General features: G+C 52.3%; 1 protein-coding gene across 2 annotated transcripts in view; it reads right to left on the reverse strand.

Annotated features, from left to right (window-relative positions):
* KCNJ5 (potassium voltage-gated channel subfamily J member 5) overlaps positions 1-9,738 on the reverse strand; it is a 30,282-nt gene that overhangs the window by 6,740 nt on the left and 13,804 nt on the right. The gene's annotated exons all lie outside the window — the stretch shown is intronic.

Consider the following 9,738-nt stretch of genomic DNA (forward strand, 5'->3'; position numbering starts at 1 on the left):
GAGCTGGGGGGGCCAGAGGCAGGAGGGAGGGGGAGGGAGGGAGTGAAATGGGTGAAGGGTTCACCCGACTGGTAGCTGGCGTGGCTCAGTGGTTGAGCGTCAACCAGAAACTAAGAGGTTGCTGGTTCGATTCCTGGTCAGAGCAGATGCCTGGTCAGGGCACATGCCTGGGTTGCAGGCTCAATCCCCAGTGGGGACCTTGCAGGAGGCAGCTAATCAATCACTTCCTCTCTCTCATCGATGTTTCTATCTCTCTATCCCTCTCCCTTCCCCTCTCTCTCAAAACCAATGTCTGTGTATATATATATATATATATATATACACACACACACACACACACCCATGTATACATGTATACATATGTGTATATATATATTTAAAGAAATGGGTGAAGGGTTCCAAAGGCACTTCAGTTATAAGGTAGGTCCTGAGGGTGCAGTGTCCAGCATGGTGACAATAGGTAACAACGTTGCATCGTATACTTGAAAGTTGCTGAGAGAGTAGCTCTCTGATGTTCTCACTTAAGATAAAATATTGTAACTGTGTGCTGAATTGCTAAGGACGGTACCTAGACTTACTGTGGTGATGATTTTGCATTGCGTACACATATCAAATCATTATATTGTTCACCTAAAACTAATGCCATGTTCTATGTCAGCTGTATCTCAAAAATAAACTTTTTAAAAGGCTGTAAAACGTTTTTGGCGTGTGAGCTGCGCTTGAAAGAAACACCCAGAAGCTGTGGTACTGGGTCTGATTCCCTGAGGTTCTGCTCACACCGTTTCAGATGCTAGAAGATTATCTCTGATCCTCACAACAAAGCTATCAGACCAGAGCAGTATTCTCTCTCCAACCTTCCGATGAGAAAGGGAAGTTCAGGCAGAGAGTGGCTGAGTGAGGTTTGGGTCTCGGTTTCCGCTCGCCGGCACCCACCATACATGGCCCGCAGTGGATGTTCTATGGCTCCTGCGTAGACTGATGAGCTGCTCCCTCCAGAAAGTTCTATGACCTTCTGATCCTGGGAGAAGCCACCTCGGGGACGGGGACTGCTATCATTCAGTCCTTCTTCCTCTTTATAAACAAGCTTTTTTTTATTTTTTGTTTCCCGGGGTCTCGCCTTCCCCAGAAACTGCATTCCCAATAGAACAACCGGATGAATGTCCCCTAACCACGGAGCCAGCTGCCTCGGGTGACGCTGGCAGACCCTTTGCTCTGCTGACGGGCGATGGCAGCAGCTTCCAGATATCTCACTGAGGGGCACAGGAAGGGCTGTTTGTGTCGGGCATCTGTTGCCCACTCTGCACAGGGCCACCGGCCCCCGCTCCTGGACGCGACAGTCACCAGGCAAATGAGGGATGCGCTCGGTGCTGTTTGCAGGATCCCAGCGTGAGTTTGCTCTGCCCCCAGGCAGGAGAGTTTTCCGGAAAGCCCGATGGGAGATGTCCAGAAACAGTGAGACCTGCCAGGAATCCCAAGGCCCCGTGCACCCCTGGGATCTCAGCAGCTAGACCCAGATGAGGCCTGAGGGGAGCGCTGCTGGGGCTCCCCAAGCCTCTGAAGCTGGGCAGGTAGGCGCAGTGCCCCCCAGAGGAGTCCGTGGCCGGGGCACCTGGGAAAGCGCGCTCTGCTCTCCTGCCCTCAGCTCTTTGGGGAAAACAGCTTTCTGCTGATTTTCTGCACTGTTTCCTCTTTATTTTTAAACACACCGTCATATATTCTTGGAGGAGGAGGAGGCCTCGTGCTGTCCTGGGAGCAGAGAAAGGTTTTCTAGGGCACTCAGCCCAGATGGGAAGCCGCTGGTGTCCAGCAGATGGGAAAGGGGGGCTTCCTCCAGTCCGGTCCTGGGTGCGTTCTCCCAGGGGCTGGGCTTATCTGCGGAAGTGGCTCCTCACTCAGCCCAGGTGAGATCCGAGTCCTGTTCAGCTGCTCTTGAAGGAAACACCCAGAAGCCGTGGTAGTCGGTCTCATTTCCTGATGACGTCAGACTTGCTCTGGGATCCAAAGACATGGTCCCTACCTGCCTCGGCCTCAGTTTACTGCTATAAAACGCAAATACTGCCCTCCCCGATTTGGCTCAGTGGATAGAGCGTCAACCTGTGGACTGAAAGGTCCCAGGTTCGATTCCGGTCAACGGCATGTACCTGGGTTGCGGGCACATCCCCAGTAGGAGGTGTGCAGGAGGCAGCGGATCGATGTTTCTCTCTCATCGATGTTTCTAACTCTCTATCCCTCTCCCTTCCTCTCTGTAAAAAATCAATAAAATATTAAAGAAAACAAAGAATGTGAATACTATGTTCTGCCCGTCCAGACCTGGGGGCCATTATGGGGATCCAGGGAAAGAATGTCTGAATATGAATGTAAATATAAATGTAAATGCATATGCATCAATTCTCCTTGAATTGACATGTAATACAATATTCCATTAACCCCATTTTAAAGAGGAAGAAAGAGGCCTAACCACCGGAGAATGGATAGCACCCCACCCGCTACCCCGATTTGCAGGGCAAGCTTGGAGCTGAAAGGCTTAGAGCCTCTATTACCCAAAGAAAGAGCAAGTGCAATACCCATTTTAGAAACCTTAGCCTCCAGGGCTGTGGCCCATCGAGTCAAAAGACTATTCAGGAGCAGTGAGATTCTTTTTATTGAGATATAACTGGCATATCCCATGGCATTATGAGATGTTCAAGAGCCATTCTATTAATTTATGCACCTGTTCAGCAAGCATTAGCGGAGCCACGACTACAGTCCATCTCCTGTGCTAAGAGCTGGAGATAAAGCACTGACTAAGATAAGCACAGATGCAGGCCCGCGTAGTTGATATTCCAGCCCTGCCCCTTTGAACCCAAGGGTCAGTGGGCACTGCCTGTGGAGGGAGGAGCAGGGAGAAAGGCGGTGACTGGCCTGGCTGGGTACCACACCCACGCTCCGAGGGACCAGGGAGAGGCACCCATTTGAGCAAATCCTGTTAAACCTCATCAAGCCCCGCCCTGCTCTTCATCTTCAGTCCTTCCTGTGTCCCCGAGCGGGAAGCTGTGTCGAGACACGATTAAAGCTCTGGGGAAAAATGTCCAACAAAGTGGTCTAATCTCTTTCATATAAAAATACAAGGGAATCAAAAGAGGCAACGTCAAAGGAAGTTGTGTTTTAAGAGATATACTAACGAATGTCACGTCCATTGCGATGGCCGTCAGTGTGAAGAATTCCAACCTTTCCCTCCCCAGTGAAGGAAACTGTCAAGAATGCTCTAGATCAGTGATGGCGAACCTTTTGAGCTTGGCGTGTCAGCATTTTGAAAAGCCCTAACTTAACTCTGGTGCCGTGTCACATATAGAAATTTTTTGATATTTGCAATCATAGTAAAACAAATACTTATATTTTTGATATTTATTTTATATATTTAAATGCCATTTAACAAAGAAAAATCAACCAAAGAAATGAGTTCGCATGTCTCCTCTGACACGTGTGTCATAGGTTCGCCTTCACTGCTCTAGAAAGTCAGGAGTTTGACAGGAGCCGCCCTTGGGCGTCAGCAGGGTTTCCTGAACAGGACTCTGGGCTGGGAAGCTTGTCTCGGACTCAGTTTCCCTATCGTGGAGGTGGGAAGTGCCGACATCCCCGTTCTCTCCTACACTGGGTCCAAGTCTGCATTTCCTGAGATGTGGGATACGGGGTGAGGTTGGAGGAAGAGTGGATATACTCAGATCTCACACGGAGCTACTTGTATGCGGTTCTATAGGAATCTCCATGGCTGTGCTGGTTGTTAAGACATGAAAATCCTCCAAACAGGTTGGTGAGTAGGCTGCCCCAATGCCCTCAGAGGTCCTCCAGGTGAGCAGGGAACCTTAAAGGTGTGATCACAAAATCAACCGATGAAGGACATAGAAACAGAGGCATGGATACATGGAACAGACCAACAGCCTGTCCAGGGGGGTAGGGGAGGGGCGGCTGGATGAAATAAGGTGAAGAGATTAGCCAAAGAACATATATGCATAACCCATAGACACAGACAACAATGAGACTGAAAGTGTGAAAACCCCTTGGAAACTGCGGCACAGAGTCATTCAGTCGGTCAATCAGTGAAACCCCCATTGGAGAGCTGCTGTCAGTGAATGCTGTGTGGGCGCTGTGCTGGGTGGGTGCTGGGTGCTGGGTGGACGCTGTGCCGGGTGCTGGGGGCGGCAGGAGTGGGGCAGCGCTGCACCAGCCTCCCCTCACTTTCCATCACAGCATCTTGTTAAATGCAGCCTCTGATTCAGTAGGTCGGGGGTTCCCAGTGTGGACAGAAAGCCTAAACCTCAGGGCACCTGCACGGTGGCCTCCCCAACTCAGAGAACACACAGGAAGGTCAGAATGTAAAAATTCCTAAGCAAAAGCACGTCCCGGCAGGCAGTCACGTCCTTGGCCTGTAGCTTCCTGGACAAGGGTCAGTCTTTGCCTGAAGGGAGCCCGTCTGTTGTCCTGTGCAGCTAAGGGATCAGACCTCTGAATCTCAGAGAACTCCCCTCTCCCAGACCTCCCAGGGCACAAGCCCTGGCACCTGAGCAGAGACCACAGAGCCCTCACTGCTCTCTCGTTCCCCGAATGCCATCTCCACCTGCTGTCAATGTTAACCATTAACTGCCCCTCACCCCGCAGGTGTAAAAGAAGGATGGGCTCTCCATTTGCCTTTTTATCTGATCCCAGCTGATTCCCTGCTTTGCTTTCTCCCGCCCCCTTCATCTACCACCCACGGATACCATGTAACCCGCCTACATCCCCTCCTTTTATTCTAACATATAAAATAAGCTGTAAAACTGCCATTCTCCGGAGCATTTTTTCAATCCACTGAGATTTTGCTTCCTGGCAATTGTCATCAATCTGGCTCAAATGAACTCGTAAAAACTCTACAGGTTTGGACATTTATGTCAACTCCTGAACCTGCAGTTTTTCAAGAAACTTCCGGTGATGTGGATGCCGCTGGTCCTCAGTCCAGTCCCCACCCTGGTCCTCAGTCCAGGCCTGTCCTAATCAGTTGGGAGCTGGGCCTGTGACCCAGGCGGGAGAACCTGACCCCAGGCTAACAGACAGCCTGGGCCAAGGACTGTGGCTCTATTTTCTGCCTTCGAGGAGCTCATGTTATGGCTGGTAACACACAGGCAACAATCAGTGCAACACAGAGTGACAGAGACCCGGGAGCAGCTCTAAGCTCTGCATGCCCAGGGTGGTCAGGAGGAGCCTGTGTGGTAAGGAGGAGCCTGGGTGGGCAGGGTGGGCAGGAGGAGCCTAGGATCCTAGTGGGTAGGAGCCGGGGAGCCTGGTGGGCAGGAGCCGGGGAGCCTGGTGTAGGAGGCTGAGAGGAGCCTTCCTGCCCTGAGAACCTGGGAGCAGACAGCATCACCCCAGAGGCTCATTTATGGGGCACCCAGTGTGTCCTCTCCACTGGGTGCTATCCATGCACTGTCTCCTTTAACACTTACATGAAGTCCAGACTGGTGGCCTCCTTTACAGACCGCAAAGGCAGTGACTTAGTGACTTGCCTAAGGCCACTCCCTTATTAAGCGGCAGGACCTGACTCCATAGCCTCCCATGGCAGGACCACTGCCTCTGAGGTGGCTCCTCCTCCACCCTTGGGGTTTGACCAGCTCGTCAGTGGTTCCGAGCCTCTGGGCTCAGGCCCTGACACACATGGCCAGGAGGTAGCCGGATGACACGTGCTGATTTGTGCCAGGAAACCAGTCTATGATTTACTGCTCTGTGCCTCGTGGCCAGGCTGCGCAGCAGCTCTGGGGCCATTGCCTTCTCCCTGCTGGGGCCACCCCCTTGCTCCTGCTGGGGCCACCCCTTCCTCTTGCTGGGGCTGAATCCTCCCCCACCCTCCTGCTTTCAGCCAGAGCTAACAGCCACCTCTTAGTGCTTACAGCTGCTCCTGGATTTTTCTAACTACAGTGGGGCCTTGACTTACGAGTGTCCCGACTAATGAGTTTTTTGAGATACCAGCTGTCTCGGCCGATTTTTTGCATTGAGTTGATAGAGTAATTTGAGTTAGCGAGCTCCTTAATGAGCTCGGTCTCGGAACGAATTAAACTCGTAAGTCAAGGCCCCACTGTACAGCAATATTTGCGCCCCCAGGTCCCTAATTGCTCCAAGGAGACAGGGTGTCCAGGTGTCCCAGCGAACATCTATTGTCCTGGAATAATCAGAGAGTCCCATTCACTCCCAGGAGTGTCTCTGTTTAACAATATGGCCCCTTACAAGGAAGAGACCACTAACTGACAGCCGCCAATTTCATTCCTAACAACTCGTGGCTGGAGTTGACTCCATCTAAGGTGTGTCTGCCTCTGTCAGGAGTGGGGTGAACATCGTCACTCGTGAATGTTTTAGCTGAGTGGGGTGTGCAGTGTAGTCACCAGACCCATGAGGTTGGTACCGAGCTCTGCCGCCTACAGAGGCTGAGGAGGGAGGCCAGTGACCCGATCGCCTTCTTCTTTCAACACAGACGCCGCAGGTGCTTGCTGATTGAATGAGACACTTTTCCTACTTTTATTCAAATGTGAGGTCTTGATAGAGAAAGAGATTTTAAACGGTATAATTCTCTCTATTTTGGGAAAAGCAATTATATGAACACATGGTAAATGCACCCAAAACTTGCTCTGGGTTTGGGGCACACAGTAGGAGTGGTGGGAACTGAGGTGAGCTGAACACACATGAAGTCTAGATAAGGAAGCTCTAGCCATGCAAGGATGTGGAGCTGGTGCGGCAAGATCTCCTGCTTTCTTTTTCCAGAAAAGCTAGAAATGACTTTTAAACATGAAATTCCTTTTGGAAAAAATATTGACAACGAACTCATCAGTTTTGAAACAGCGAGCCAGCCTAAGAAAATATATCCGTGAGTCAGATTCAGTCTGTCAGCTGCCAATTTACACTCTGGGAGGGCCTTTCCTCACAGGCACACGCCGGGCTGCACTTTGAGTTTGGCCGAGCGTGGTGTTGAGTGGTGGCGACGCCGATACATTCTCTACCAGCTTTCCGTTGGCACTAATGAGTCTGCCACAAACAGCCCGTCAGTTCTCAGTACAAAGGAAGCCAGGAGGCCAATCGGGGACTCACACACCATAGCAGAGAGGGGGGCCATGGGCTGCTCCCTGGTCCCCACCATCCTGGTTCCCAGGTCCTAGCCAGCCTGTCTCTGCGTCCATAGCCTTGTCCCCTCTCCCTTCGTCCCTCCATCGTGCAGGTGGCTGCCATGACCTCAGAGCATCGTCTCCAGTTGCACCCCGTTCAGACTCGCTGCTGAGGGCGGTCTGAGGTAAGCAACTGGGCCTCTGGGCCACTGCTGGTGGAGGTGGTATCAGTGCCGACAGATTGCTGGCTATAAATACCTCAGAGAAGGTGGAGGGGGCCCCTCTCTACAGGAGGGGGGGGCCAGGCCACTTCCAGGGCCTTTTCTGGCTCAGATGTAATGGATGCTGAGTGCCAGCGACGAGGGCATTCTGGGGAGACAGGGCTGTGGGCTGTGTGAGGGGTGGAGGGAGACCACGTGGGCTGGGTTTATGTCCAGGATGCTTCTGGCCGTCAGGGGTTCACGAGAGCTTGGTGTGGGGCGCGGCTACAGTGTTTCGGCCTTCTTACGTTTGCTTTTTAAGCTTAACTTATTTTCTTACTTTTGTTTTTTAAGCTTACTCTCTGTGCGCGCCTTGGAGCCTCCTTTCACCTGACCACTTTTTTAAATTCCCCCGAACTCAGGCCTGTTCAGACACCACTTGTTACGGCCAAAGGTGATCCTGAGTGGGGGGGTGAAAGGATTGAGAAAAGACAGACAAGAGAATAATAGCTGGGTCTCAGTGGGACTCTGCCTTCCTGATGAGGAGACAGCGCCAGCGCCCACAAACCGTGTCTTTATTTTATAGCAGATGCCACGAGGCAAAGTAGAGGCATGATCACATTGTTTACAACACTCGTGTGTTCCAACCTCACTCAACTACATGCACCCGAACTCTAGCACAAGGCACGTGGGGCTACCTGTTTGGACCATAGGTTCAAGCTTACAACCACAGCCGTTGCCTATAATTGTGCTAGGAAGGCCCTGCCTTCCAGCTGGGACTTGCACGTGGCAATGAGAGGACCCTGTCCTTTCATTAGTCCGAGGCTTGAACCTGGCCAAAACACTGCAGCCGCACCCTATAGCTCGGGAATGTACCCTCCTGTCAGCTCTGCTCCAAGCTGAGCGCCCGGGAAGGGGGTTCGGTGGAGGTCTGCCCTGGCCCTGGTGGCTTGGGCAGCCCCTCTCCGGATGGCAGGAGGGTCTCCTGGCTGTGTGAGGGGGTGGGCAAGGAGCAGGGCAAGGGGCTTTCGGTGGGACCTGGAGCAGGGACAACATGGGTGAACAGACTGTCAGATGGGACACTTCTCCAGGATGCCCCTGATCACCATGTCCTCACGCTGAGCTGCTGAGGCTGCTGCAAGAGGCTGCTGGGTAAGGCAGGTGACAAAGTCCCGGGGACCAGGGCTCTAACCCTGAAAAGGACCTTCTCTGGAGTCTCACAGGCCTTCCCTCCTCAGGCCTCCGTCCTGGGGCCGCCTCTGTCCTCCAAGGGCAGCCCTTGAACCTGGTCCTCAGTGAAGTCAGGGTGAGGATCGGGGTGCAGGACTTAGGTCACAATCTCATAGGGACCATGTGTCCCATCGGCGCCACTTTGCCTATGCCCCTTGCACTCCGTCTGCTTTTGGTTTGAACATATGTTCCGTGCATGTCCTGCAGCGGGCTGGGCTCACGGGGTTTCTTTGCACAGTGTCGCCAGAAGTGACATTTCTGTGTGTGCGGCTCCGCTCTGGCTGTCTTCCCTGTGCTAATTCACATATTCATCTCAGCTTCCCTGTGGAGTGAACACACGTGCGCACTGTACAGACAAGGAGACCGAGATGCGGCGGAGGCAGGGACTGGCCCAGGTCACGTGGCTTGTGAACAACACGGGCCTGGCTGCTGCAGCGCCCAGATGCCCATCAAAGTCCAGAGCATGAAACAGCCAGACCGTGGTCCTGAAATGTAACCCTGCCTCTCCTGGCCCTGAACCCCACTCCTATACGATCAGTCCCATCTTTCAGTTGGATCATGTGGCTGGTCCAGGGCACACAGGTGCTGGCCAGCTCCCAAGATGATGACATTCTGGACACGGACACACTGAATGTGCGCAGTCTTACGTAAGGCAGACACACTGAGAGTTAACAAGAGGTCCAGCAGGGGGTCCTGGCTTTCAACTGGACAGTCAAGGGGGCCGGTCGGTGCCACCAAGGGCTCCAGAAAGTGAGCCTCAGGCAGCCCAGAGAAGGGGCAGATAATGGGGAGCTCATTAAATTGCATCCTCGGAGGATCCTCCACCACATTCTGAGGAAGCAATCACCGTGTGCATTGTCTTTGGTGTCTGGAGAGACACGTGTGTGCGCTGTTAGAAGTGCTGTGGGCTAAGCCGCTGCTTGCTTTGTCATTAAAGAAACAAAAGTACTGAGAGTTCACGGGAAAGATAAAAAGGAAAAAGAGAGGAGGATTAAATGGTGTTTCGAGGCAGGGCTTTTAAAGGAAGACAGAAATCCTGTCTGAAATGGGAGCAGACGGATCCAGCCTTTGCCTGAGGAACTCAAACCTTTGGAGAAAAGAAGATAGAGACAAAATGATCGTTTTGACGCCGTTTAAAAGGTGCATTGGAGTATGTCTAAATGAGTCCCAATGTATTCAGCAATTTCTAAAAGGCAAAAATTAGGCAT

The sequence above is a fragment of the Myotis davidii genome, unplaced genomic scaffold (assembly GCF_000327345.1).
Source record: "Myotis davidii unplaced genomic scaffold, ASM32734v1 scaffold148, whole genome shotgun sequence".
Taxonomy (NCBI): Eukaryota; Metazoa; Chordata; class Mammalia; order Chiroptera; family Vespertilionidae; genus Myotis; species Myotis davidii.